General features: G+C 41.8%; 1 protein-coding gene across 1 annotated transcript in view; it reads left to right on the top strand.

Annotated features, from left to right (window-relative positions):
• Positions 1–13,097, top strand: part of WIPF1 (WAS/WASL interacting protein family member 1) — a 55,187-nt gene that overhangs the window by 1,015 nt on the left and 41,075 nt on the right.

The raw sequence follows: 13,097 nt of genomic DNA, 5'->3' as shown, positions 1-13,097 counted from the left end.
TCCCTTTACTCCTGAAGTATGTTCTCAAAGACATGGCTGTTATAAGCAGCTGCTCTCAGTTTTGACCTCCAGATGGTGAGCAGTGTGTTTTGCTTCTCATTTGCACCGTTTTTAACTCTCTCAACCTCTGTTTCTTCTGTCTGCTAGCACTTCCAAGCCCAACTTGGGAGGACAGTGCAGAGACCCACGACACCATGTAAAAAAGAAGAGGTCCTCTCAGACCCTTGGGAGCCTTGCCTTCAGTGAAGGCGGGAGGGATGGCAGTGCTGCTCTGGCAGTGTATTTTTTCAAGTGCCATGAACCACAAGGCAAGCTGAGCAGGCACGTACTTTCCCCTCTGCTGTGAGGGGAAGGAGCAGATGAGGAGGAAATACAGCTGTTCCAGAGCACTTCTGCCCTCTGTCCAGCGGGAACACGTGAGGGGGGCGGACAGACACAGAAGGGAGATTCAGGAAGAGAGTATGGGGGGTTGGGGAGGGATGAGGGGAAGAGAGGAAAGCAACAAATGGAGAGGAAAAGCTCTTTATGTGTGCACAAATGTTATTTAAAAATCTGTTTAGAGAGAGCAAATAGCCTAAAATTATGAGATTGTGTCTCTTGAGTCCCTGTTATTGTTCCTCCAGAAAGCACTGCTTCTAATTCCTCAAGTATTATGTGTGTCTTTCTGCCTCACTCTTCTAGGCTCTTCAGCGTTCTCTGACCTCAAGCTGAGCAGGACGTTGCCCTTAGCATCTGCCTGTCAAATGTGTAGTTCTCCGTGTTGTACATGAAATGATTATTTCCATAGTTGGTTAAGGCAAGTTTCCCAGGAATGTGAAGCAAGAGGCACGCCAGTCCCTGTGGCTGGCCTTGACTGGAGTGCAGGCATTTTGGGACAGGGGCTGTGCCTGGAGGCTGTGGTTACTCTATGTGTTATCCTTGGCAGCTGGGGGATTCCTGTCTCTGCTCCTGTCCCTCCCACCCTTCTCTTGTGTCTTATTGCTGCTCACCTGTTCCTCTGCCTGTGCTGCAGCTGCTTCAGCCTCTCCCAGTTGGGTTGTGCTGAAAAGCTCACAAGTCTGAGTAAGGAGAAAAAGAGAGAGCAGTAACTTCTTTGCTTGTAGAGAAGCCTCCTCTCAGCCCTGTGCTGACTGTCCCCTGCATCCTGCTTTGAGATCCCTCACCCCAATGATTGGGATTTAAAGCAGTTGAAGCTCTCTAGCTGTGTCCTAATTACTGCTGCTGCCTTGCTATTTCTTCTGAAATTACACTTTAACTTTCTCCAGGATTAGTTTACTCTTTGAATGGCATCAGGTAGTAGGGGACTGCATGGCTACAAGACCACTAAAACTTTTTTTTTTTTTTTTTGATGTAAAACCCAGTTACATACCCCAGCAGGGTTTCAGTGATTTTACTTATGTAGTACAGTAAAGAACTGAAAGTGTGCATCTAAGAAAAGGTATTGGCTATGGAAGGAGCAATGTTCCACTAGTGATAACAGGTATGACCTTTACATCTGATGACCTCCAGACCCCAAAAAAAGCCACTGAGACGCACAAGCAATGCTAATCCCTTTGAGAGGGGAGCATGCTGCAGTATTTTTCTCCATTATCTGCACTGCATAAAGTTCTAACAGCTGTTTAGTTTTCTACCCTGCTTGTATAAACACTCATCTGCTTTGTGGGGAGAAAAGAATATGTTGGTGTTGTCTGATGATTGTGACTTGATAGGAAGGCATAGGCTTCCTTTGGAGCACATACATTGTTGATGGTGTGTACAATTACATGTACAATTCAGTAAAATGTCTTTATGCAGCAGCTTTGAGAAATGTTCTGTGCTTTTAACTATCTTGAATCTTCATCTGGTTAATGGACCTGTGTATAGAAACCAGATGAAATGATGCATCAGAGGGGTGGTTCTCTTTAAAGTTTATACTTTTGCCAAGGTAAACATGTCTTAATTTTGGCTTCTTCTCAATAATGAAATGTTATAAAAATTCAAATCTAATTAAATACTTTCGTGTTCTTTCTACTGATTTCTCTTATTCTTGACTCCAACACTTTCTCATTTTCTTCATGTCGTGCACTCTAACATTTGGTCTTTGGGATCTGTTATAAAAAGGGACTTTTTACTGTCTTGGTTCAATATCTGTGGTGCTAGCTGTTTTTGAGTAGGGGTGTGGAGACACAGTATATGGGGAGATAAATAAATCCCGGGATGGTAGAACAGATTTTGGTAGTACTGAAGAACTGGATACTGTAAGTCGCCACAAATCTTCAAGGCAGCTGTGTGCAGTTAACACCTACTTGTTTAGCTCCTTACTTCAAAGAGGTACGTGAAAACCTGTTATTGAATAATAACTGCTGAACTGTTAGTTGGCAAATAGCCCAGAAAAGGCATTATTAAAAAGTAAATTTAATAAAGATGTCTATAATCATGCTGTAGTAGGAGGCTTCGTTTAAAGTAATTTGTGTGCTTGGGGTGAGCAGTATGATAAGCACAGTGTCTCATGAAGCACGTCTGCCTTTGGGTATCTGAAGAGGCGGAGGGAGAGGTAACAAACTGTTTACTATGTTAGTACTCCGTTATGATCCTCTGTGAGGACTGTGTCACTGCTGCTGAGCTGAGAGTGAAATCTGAATAGTAAAAAGGTTATTTTTTTTTCAGTGGCAGTAACCCTGAACGTCAAGGTCCTGAAAGGTACTGGAGTTGCCCTTCATCCTTGCAGGCACGCACACAAGTCTGCAAGTGCAGCTGTCCTTGGGTCTCATCCAACACAATTCACAAAGATCAGTCAGGAGCGTCTAAGGCTGGAGACGCAAGTGGCAGGGGAGCAGCTTTGTCTAAATCAGAGAGATCAAAGGAGTTCAGAATAGAAAGTTTTTCCTAATTCCTGGAAGGAGATAAACGGGAAGCACAAGGAGTAGTTTGAGAGTCTGTTTTGTAACACTTAACTCAGCCATAACTTCATTTGGATCCAATTACACATAAGTATGCTTTGGAGTTAAAATGTATAGTTTTGTAATTCCTTAAACTACTAATATTGTAGAAGCAGAAATTTCTAAGTTTTAATGTGTTCATGTGACACCCCACGTCTTTAATCTCCTCTGTGTGCGTATGTGTGTAGCTCCCACCATTTTCTTCTTGGGATAAAGCCCGTGAGAAGGGCCCTCCTGTCTGTCCATGCTTGCTTTCATGAGAGCCCTCTTTCTGTTTGTGCTAAGCTTGAGCACATAACTCCTGCTGAAGAAACTACAGGATATTCTTTAACGGGAAGTAGTACAGATGTTAAAATAAATGCTCTTAGCAGCTTCAGTGAGCCTAAAATAGCTTCTGCGTGTTTCTCTTACGATAAGTTCAGGAAACGGGGTGATTCCCTCTTCCTCCCTCCCTGTATTACTTTGAGTGCTGAAATCCTCCTCTTGCTCTGAGGAGCAGGCTTCTCTGTGTTTCTTTGGGCCCTGACTGAACAGGGCCAGAAGTGAGCCCTAAACAGAAATTGCATTCCTTGGCACAGTGTTCTGCTTCCTACAAAAGTTTCCAGTAAGGTCCTTGGTGGTAAGGGGGGCTAACCACTGAACTGGTTGTCCAGAGGGATTGTGGAGTCTGTTGTTGGAGATGGTCTAAAAACTAGGTAAGGCCCGAGCAATCTGCTTGAAGCCAAGTTAGGCCTGCACTGAACCAGATGAGATCCAGCAGTTCCTTAGAGCTGGCTGTATGCCGTGTTTTTTCCATTATGGGGGAAGCATGGCTGCCTTTGTCTGTCCCCAAAACCAGTGGGAATAAGTGTAGTCTTAAAATATCTGAAAATGGCCTTGAGAATTCTGGATAAAGACTTCAAAAATTGAAGTATGTAGAGAATCATAGCGTAAGGAGGTAATTTTGTCCAAAGTCTCATAGCAGGAGGTCAGTAATAGTGCTGGGAGAGGATCATAAATCTCCTGGCTGGCACACTAGTGCCTTGGTAGCTAAAAGATTTTGTCTTCACATGTTAAACTACCTCCTTTCCCTACTCGACTATTTTCAGATCACTTGGCAACAGAGACTACACTTACCTGCTGAGAAATATATATATTTTTTTTTTTTTTTTTTCCCTTTATCTCTCACGTTCACAGGGAGTTTCAGTACTAAAGAAAAAGGTAGTGTGTTGACTTTTCAGAAACATAGAACATTTGATCTGGAAAAGAATTTGGTGAAATAAAGACTAGAGCTGCAGAGGAAATTTTTAGAAAGTGATGTTATTCCCAGTTAGTTGCACAACAATTAATCTCATATTTTTTAAGAGCAGAAAATAGCAGAGGAAGCTGTACACTAAATCCAGGTTTGAATCTTTCTCTTTTAAAAAAGAAAAATCACTTGAAAACTTTTAAATATCTGGAAGCTAAGAAGAACACAGATCAGCATTTTAGAGCGTATCATGGAAGGAGTTAAGCTGTGAGTTAACTGCATCTGTGTTTCAAATTCAAATGCTGCGAACAAGGCACCATTCAGATCTTCAGTTATAAATTATGCTGAATTTGTTATGCTGTGTTGTTTTGTTTTTTTTTTTTTTGAATTCTGCTCAGAGGAGAAAAAGAAAACCATGTCAGATTAAAGAAAAAAATCATTACTCTTGTTTTGGTAGCTTGTTTTTTAAGTGATGAAGTAAGATTCTTTTTTTTTTTTTTTCCCTAGCACTTAAGCAGGTCATCTGCTAAGTATTAGCAGCTGTGGAACTGTGGAGTTGCATAAGCCTAACTAAAAGTCAGTGGAGCCTTGCATCATTCTGCAGATCTATCCATTGCTTATTCTCCACAACAAGAGACCAGTTTTGTAGCTCAGTTGACACAAATCCCTAAATGTTAAGAGGGCATCAGCAAGCATGGCAAGTTGGGAAATCCTTTAAGTCATAGAAATCAGATAGGATAATGCATTATTTTGTTGTTGCCACAATCTGCTGTCCAGCTAGACACGTGCCTTAGTGTTCTGTGAAGAGAGCTGTGTCAGAGTAATGCCCTGGAACAGCTGAGCCTGCCAGCCACATAAACCTGATTTGTCTGGGCAGCTTTGCTTGGGAGATGGGTATGGGTGCTATGCCTGGCTGCTGTGGAAGCAAGACAAGTGTGAGTGCTCACAAATGTATCCCACATTAGCCATGCTTAGTGATATGACTGAATACAACAGTCAAGTTGTTAAGTGTTAGAAAAAGCATCTTTGCATGTATGGAGCTGAGAGCTGGAGTGTCTCGGCAAGGGAGATACCTGCAGTGCACGTGTGAGCGTGTTGGCAGCGGCAGCCCGAGGCTGGCAGGTCCAACCTCTGCCCCCAGGTTTATGGTACTTGCTCAGCACGTTGCAGGATTTGGTTAGCAGGATGCATTTCTTCCCACTGAACCTGAGGTTACAGAGAACTTAATCTCCTGTGGTTCTGAATTTTAAGTCATAGAATATGTAATGAATTTTCTGATCTAGACTCTGGCTTTGTTTTCAGGGGTTTTTTTCATCTTTTCTTTTGCTGGTTTAAAGATCTCCACAGGAAAGAAGGACTCTGAAAGGGTGAGTACAGTGTTACCAAAATAAGATCCTTACAATACTTGTTCTTGGAAATTAAGAAGATGAAATGAGTTTCAACAGATTGTGTCCCTCTAGACCAGTCCATGCATTTGGTGGCTCAGAACTAAGCCCTGTCCCCACTTTCAGGACTGCAAGAGGAGTTTGCCTGAGCTCCCATTTTCCCCCCAACCCTTCCATTTTTCCCTCTTCCCCCCCACCCCTTTTCTCCATTTTTAAAGCAGTGATATGAACAGTTCAGTGAGGGTGCTCCCCCAGATGAGGGGTGTCTCTGCTGGAACAACAGGCAGTGCTTCATTGGCTCACCTCAGCAGCAGGCTCTGGAAATGGTGGGACCTTTAGGTGCCCTCAAATTGCCTTGGTCCCTGAGGAAGGCTGTTGGTGCTTGGAGGCAGATGGCAGCTGCAGTTGAAGTAGCCCTCCAAAGCTGCAAGTGTGGCATGATTAGGAACCTTCCTTTTTGAGCAGTCTGAGCAGGATGGTAGCTGTTTGTAACCAGCCCCAGCTAGGTAGCTATTGAGCAGAAAGGTGTGGAGGATACAGTTATATGGTGGTGGTGAGAAGGGAGGATTGCTTATTCCCCCCCTTGCCTCCTACCTGAGGAAAGATTCCTCAGCTAGTAATTAAAGGGTACTGTATTTCGATGCTCTTTTGGTTCAACTTGTTGTGCAGTTTGTCGAACATGGACAGCATCAGCCATGTAGTACTAAGCTCTACAGTCCCGTCTTTAATTTACTCCAGCTCATCAGTCATTTCTTTCCTCATGTCCTGATTACACAGCGCTGACTGACCTGCTTTGCTCAACATATTCCCAAAACTGCTTTTCTGGCATAGAAATGCAAAATAGAGAATTTTCATGGTTACTTTCATGTTTGAAGTTACTGATGACAGTTTTCAAAGGAAGTATTAAATGTAAACCATAAAGGCTGCTGTGTTGTGTATGTTGCAAGTAAAGAAGCCACTTGCTAGCTCTAAGTGAGCTTGCATGACTCAACATAGTGGTCTCTCTATATGGATGTCTATTTGGTCAGATGCTCCTTTGTGTATTTTATGATCGTATGCCTCATCTTTGATTTTAAGACCCATGAGATAGGGAATGCATTTGAGCAGTGTCCTGTAGAATACCTTTTCTGTTCCAAGGGGATGAAATGAAAAATCAAATGACAGCAATGTGGTGATATCCGTGTGTGATTATTTCATTTTAGAGACAATGCCATTCAACTGAGGCACACAGGCAACACCTACCAGTAAATCATTGTTTATGTTACATTGTTTAGGTTACATTTTAAACCATTCCAGACCATTACTACTTTGAAACAGAAAAAGATATCCCTTGAAAGTACAGCTTTTCCAGTCAGTAGTCCCGATGGCATCTTGGAATCTGAAACCCTCAAATGGCAGCAGGCAGCCCCAAACCTTTGTTTTAATACTAGGCAGAAACAAATCACAAATAATTATCACTTGGGACTTCCTACTGTATTTTCAAATAAAAGTTCCTCATTTGATCTTGATAGGTGACTTAGGGAGGGACAAAATAATTGCTTCATGGCACAATTTACTTGAAATAGACTATTCTTTGTTGACTTGACCTGTGTCCCTCGGGTATAAATGAACAACACATGTTCTTATCTCATTTGAAATTAAAACTAAACCAGATAATGCTCTTCAAAGTGAAACATCTTACTCTGAGGAGTTGCTGCATATTTACATTTACTTGTACCCTTAGGTGGAACTAGAGCAATATTTATTTTCTCATTTAGTAGTTAGCCTTTTCCAAGCAGCTCTCTGCAGGATCAGTCTCCAAGCTTTATTATAGCTTTTTTTTTTTCTTTCTTTCTTTTTTTTTTCCATTTGTGTGTCCTTAAAAAAAGTGTGCATGCTGACTGATGTCAAGAGGAAGACAAATTAACTTGAGCTTCTGTAGGGAACTAGAAAATGAAGTGTTCCATAACTGACAAACAGTTTGAGATGACTGGACAAGTTCCCTCTTTATTCATCTTAAATGTGCCAGTTGTTTAGCAGAACATCCCTGATAATGTGAGTGAATTGCAGGGTAAAACCCAGTTGGATGGCATCATGTGCAGTACTTAAATGAGAACACTGAGGGATTTTGTGTTTCCAAGGGAAAGAATTGTCATTGTTGTCTTCTGTTTTGTGTTACTTGAAGTTCCTCAAGAAAGTTTCCTCTTAGGAGGAATAATGGAGTTTATAGTAAGAATGGTTTTTGACTGTTCTTTTTTATTTGAAAGCTTTTGTACTTCTCAAAAAATGCTTGTTCACCCTCCACTCACTAATTGACCAGACTGAGGAGACACTAAAGAAACCACAGTAATCATACCACATGCTATCTAATACCACAGCGTTTACAGCTTCCAAGGCCTTTGCTCCAGGCCTTGTGAGATATGGACAGAAACAAATGAGAATATAATGGAAAAACTTGCAAAAAGGGAAAGTAAACAAACAAAAAAACCCCCAACAACAACAGCAAAAAAACCCACCCAAAACTGTATTTTCACTTTTTTCCCTTTAGATAGAAATGAAGAAATATCCCACTGCCACTTCTTAATGAGGCAAGGCTTTATGCCCTAGGAACTGAGAACAAAGATACACAAAAAAATCACTCTGAACTAGCAGAAGGGTTGATAGGGCCTGGGCCCAGTCCTACACTTGATGTGTGGTTGCTGTGGAAGATCAGTGGAGCAGGAGTGTTCCAGTCAAGGTCAGGACAGCATTTTCCAGGACTTTCCTCTGAGCTGTTTTCCCTTGGGCTTCTGGAGTTGCTCCCCCTTGCCTGGTAAATGCTGCTGGTTGTTTTTGGAAATCACTGTTCTGAAGGTGGGATGACTCTTTCTTCTGCTCTAAAGCCCCGGTACCCTTTATGTCTTTGCTTTAAAGTTTGGCAGGGTCACTCTGATGTGATTGTGCTGGGGAGGAAAAAACCAGATTATCTGCAGGCTTGTTTGGTGCATAAACCTCAGTTCTGTCAAGTGACATTGTCAAAAATTGAAGTTCAGGTTTCTGTATGAAGTCTGGCACATGCAGGTTCTGGTTTCTTCATCTCTCAATGGAGCATGTGAACCCTGGTATCATTGTCATTTCCTCTGACACACATTGGATCAGGATGGTAGACCCTGCCACTAGGGAGTAATGTCTGGTATAGAACAAGTGTAAAAGAACTTTAAAATAGTTCTTTAGGGTATAATTATGGAAATAGCTTTTGGGACAGCCAAAGGTCTTCAAAATCCAAATTTCCCAAAGTGATGCAAAGTGCTGGCTTTGGCACTTGAGGATGAGAGAATAGTCCTTGTCCCATTTACCAGCAAAAAAAGCCCGAAGTTAAATATGTCACAAAGTTCACTTAAATCCCAACTAGTAACATCATGAAACATCAAGTGGGTCTATACAGCCTGTATCACAGCTGGTGCAGCTGAGCCCCTGCTGGCAGCATGTAGTGACAGGGAACAGGTGAAGAAACACCTTTAGACTCCCACAGCGCATGGGGATGCTTTGAGGCATTGCTGAGAGCCAGGAATATCAGCTCACAATTCGTCCTCCATAAGGAACTGTGCTGGCTCTGCTGGGGCTTGGCCCACAGAGCAGCTGGAACCATTGGGCTCTACCAAAATGGCTAATTGACTAATCTTTGCTACCCAAAGGGACCCATGCTGTAGTGTCCCACTTACTCTGGGGCAGCTCCTAAGTTTTCAGGCCAAGCAGGAGGGTTTTTAGGAGGTCTTTGCTGCTTTTCTCTGTGTTGTTCTCTTAGGTCACTGCTGTGGTACAGGCTCTCAGGAGAGCCAGCCAGCTTTGCTGAATAGTCTAGAAATTGGACTGTAAGGCATTTCTGCGCTTTTAGGAGCTCTCTTTTAGACAGCCATGCTTCAAACTACAGTCTGGGGACTCCGTTGAGCATAGGTAATGCCCTTGGAGCCATAAGTCATAAACTTAGCTTTAAATTTACTCTTCCCTTTCTCTACTGTGTACTTGGCCTTTGGCTTGTGGGAAAGAAGAAACAAAACACGTGTAGAGGGGGATGCAGACTGATGATTGCATGTTCAGTTATGGGTCTGTGTTGAGCTTTTGCTAATGAGGGAGACCAGGTACCGAGCAGTTTTGAGCCAGAATATCATACTACTACCTCTGCTTTCAAACTTAACCTTCCCATTTGGGCTATCCTGACTGTCAGTTCCCAAGTATGTGAAGGGAATTTGCATCAGAAATCCATCTCCTTTTATTTGTCTGGCTGTGGGAACGATTGGATATTCACGTACCCTTTTGGGGTAGAGGTGCTGGTTTGTCTTGTGAGTGCAGTCTCCTGACAACTGAGTCAGTTTCAGCAGTTGATGAAAGTGGGTTTTTATGAATGGCAGCATAGGGTGTTTTATTTCTAAATCAGCAGTTTACTCTCTAAACCCGGTTATCTGTGACTAAACATTGCTTTATGTCAGATTAAGTGTAGTCTGTGTGCGATGAGTTGGTAACCCCCGTCTGCAAGACCAAAGTTCCTGCTCAGAATGGCATTGCATGAAATGCAATGCTGCAAGCCGTCATGAAGTAGTCAGATTGTCAGCAAGGATTGAGGCTGTTCCCTGATGGCGAATGAGCAGTCCTTTGGGACGGGGCCAGGAGTGGGCCTAGTGTTGTGAGCAGACTCATTTGGATGTGTCCCATGTGGCTACGCCTCACGTGTAGGTGAGATGTAGGATTTCACAACAGGGCTGAGGTTTTTTTCACTGTCTAAGGAAACAGAGAATGTTAGACTCCAAGGCTGTCATCTGGATGCTTTTCATGGCCTCTGCAATTCTCTGTCACTTTTCTAACTACTGCTCTCTGAAATCACAGTGGCAAACTCTCCTAATTCAAAGTAATTGCACAGATAATTAAATGATAATGTGATATGCAGTGTATGTAGGTATTCATATACTGAGCCTCCCTTTCTCCTGTTTCTTTTTTTTTTTTGGGGGGGGGGTGGGGGGAGAATATAATTGTCAATAAATATTAATGAAACACAAAGATGTGGTCTGACCTTGTGCATAACCTGATCTTGCACACCTTATTTGGATATAGTTCAAATCAGTTTGGGATTGCTAGCACTTGTAGCTAAGCAAGGAATAAAATCTCATCTGTTACACAGCAGAGAAGCTGGTTCTATTTTATAATTACCCAGCAACTATACATAGACTCCCATCTGTGGCTATATTTGTCATCCAGTTATTCCTGATATGGATTATACCACCTGTGGGAAGAATGCAAGAAATGGACAAAAATTCCCAAAGATTGGGACTTTTTTTTTTTTTTTTTTTTTAAGAGGGTGTGAGCTTTATAGCCTGTGTCAGATGAAAAATTGCTCTTATCAATGAATATTGTTTATGTGGTTTTAAAATCCGTGATGTTCTGAGTAGATCATGATTTCTAAGATGTGGATTTGTCTAGCTTTATTTGCATGTACATATATGTATCCATGTATATATATGTACACAGATGTTGATGGGAAGTTTGCATATAAAATGTTACTCAGATTCAAGTGTGATCTTATAAAACTGGTTGATGTTTTCTACTGAAATAATCAAGTATATAAAAATTTGTCATCAAATATTCAGTTGAATACTTTGAAAACTTTGATTCATGTGAATAGCTGAAGACGAGTTGCTCAATAATAAATATATTTTAACTTTGCCATCATAGCAGTGCTTATGTATTAAGAAAAGGTACTTGAAGCCTAGGAATGCCATTGGAAAAGTATAGCAGACACTTCTCTAAAAAAACAGCTAGGCAGATTTTTCTGGATAAAGAGTGTTGAAAATACCCTTTGGAAAGATAGCATGGATTGTTTCTCTCTTGGCTGACCTGCTGGGTAAGTCCATATTCTTTGATAGGGTCAAAGAGCTTGTATCCCAAGCTTATTGTATAAAAAAGCTACAAACTAAGAAATCAGGTTTCATGTGAAAATAAGTATTGGAAGCCACAACCAGCACTGTTACTTCTATTAAAACTTCCTTTTTGGTTCCTGAGAACATACTAAGACTATTAGAAATATCTACAATGATATGAAGGGACTTCCACACAAACAGTTCTCATTTTAGAAATATATCTAATTGCATGTATATGTATATGTAAAAATAATACATGTGCACTACAGAACTCTTCTTTGGGAGTCTGTTAATGTCTGTGTTAAAGGACGGGGAGGGCAAGTAAGTTTGAGCAGGGTTTGTCAGTTCAGCAGTTTTTGCTCAAGTCAGAAAATACATAGGCGTTTCTAGGCAAAAGTACATTTTCTTAGGAATGGCTTTTATTTATGTGGCTGTCCTCCGAAAGGAGAGCCTGTGGCTAAACCCAGGGGTGATGGCTGAAAATGTAATCTCATAAGCACATAGCTGTGTAAAGGGCTTTGGCCCGGAATTTGTTGGGTTTTCGGGGGGGTTACTGTTTTCAGACAGGACTGGAACAGTGTAAAAACACTTCACTTTCCACATAGACATGACTAGAGAGTGGCAATCTGCAAGAACATTTTTGATCATCAGATTTTGTTCATCTCCTGGATGAGGGCCAAAATAGATTCCCTGTTTTATCTGGTACGATTCTCCCCACCCCCAAGGAATGTGTTAATGTTTCATCATGTTGAATAAATGTAGTGGGCAGCATTAAATATTTACATCTCTCCGAAGTCACACAGATGCCACCAGGATACCTAGCTCTACATCACACATGCTCTAATTCACCCCAAACACCCACTGTTTACTAATCTTCAGCCCCCGTCTGTGCTGATAATGAGAAAGAGGAAATGGAAACAGCAGGGATTGTATGCTACTGAGAAGTCCCAGTTTCTGGTTGTAATTCTTTCAACAAACTCTTGCCGACCGTGCTCCTGCTTTGAAGTTGGAACACCTCTGTATTAGTGCTTGGCTCTGGTGATTTGGCTGACAGATCTGGGCTTGGTTGGTTTATTTGTGGTTGCCCCACAGTTGTTCACAGTTCCACACGATGGTTTACTCTTGCTTTCGCCTGTGTTGTGCCTGCTTAAAGTTGGGGCAGTACAGATTGTTTTGCCTGAGTACTGAGATTTTAGTTGCTCAAATTTGCTGGTGACAGGTTCCAGATAGAAAACAGTCCCCACCATATTCACTGATCTGTCTGTGTGTATAGTCACTGCCATATTGGTGAATGGGGTGAGTTTCCAGATAGTGAATAAACAGGACCCATTTTTATAAGGCAAAAAGTACGTGCTGGTTTTGAATGCTGGGTTTCAGCATGCTCTGTTAGTCTGGATCATCATGTCCAGTATACTCAAATATGTGGATAGTGCAAGTTTCTAACCTAAACCAAAAACCTCAGAGCCCATGATTGCATTCTTATCCCCATTGCGCAGGGCAAGCAAATAATTTGTGTAAAAAGCTTTACATCAGTGTCTATTAACATCCTTCTGTAGCTTATCTGTCACTGTGCAACTTGTTATTGCTGCTGGGGTGGTCCTTTATTTGTAAATCAAACACTGTTTGATCTCATGGCAAGTGAGAGGAAGTCAATTTATGGCTTTAAGAACAACTTGTGCCATCTGTAGGGTTACTAACA

This window comes from Hirundo rustica, chromosome 7, assembly GCF_015227805.2.
Source record: "Hirundo rustica isolate bHirRus1 chromosome 7, bHirRus1.pri.v3, whole genome shotgun sequence".
NCBI lineage: Eukaryota > Metazoa > Chordata > Aves > Passeriformes > Hirundinidae > Hirundo > Hirundo rustica.
Note: the sequence above shows the minus strand (reverse complement) of the source record. Positions and strands in the feature narration are given on the sequence as shown.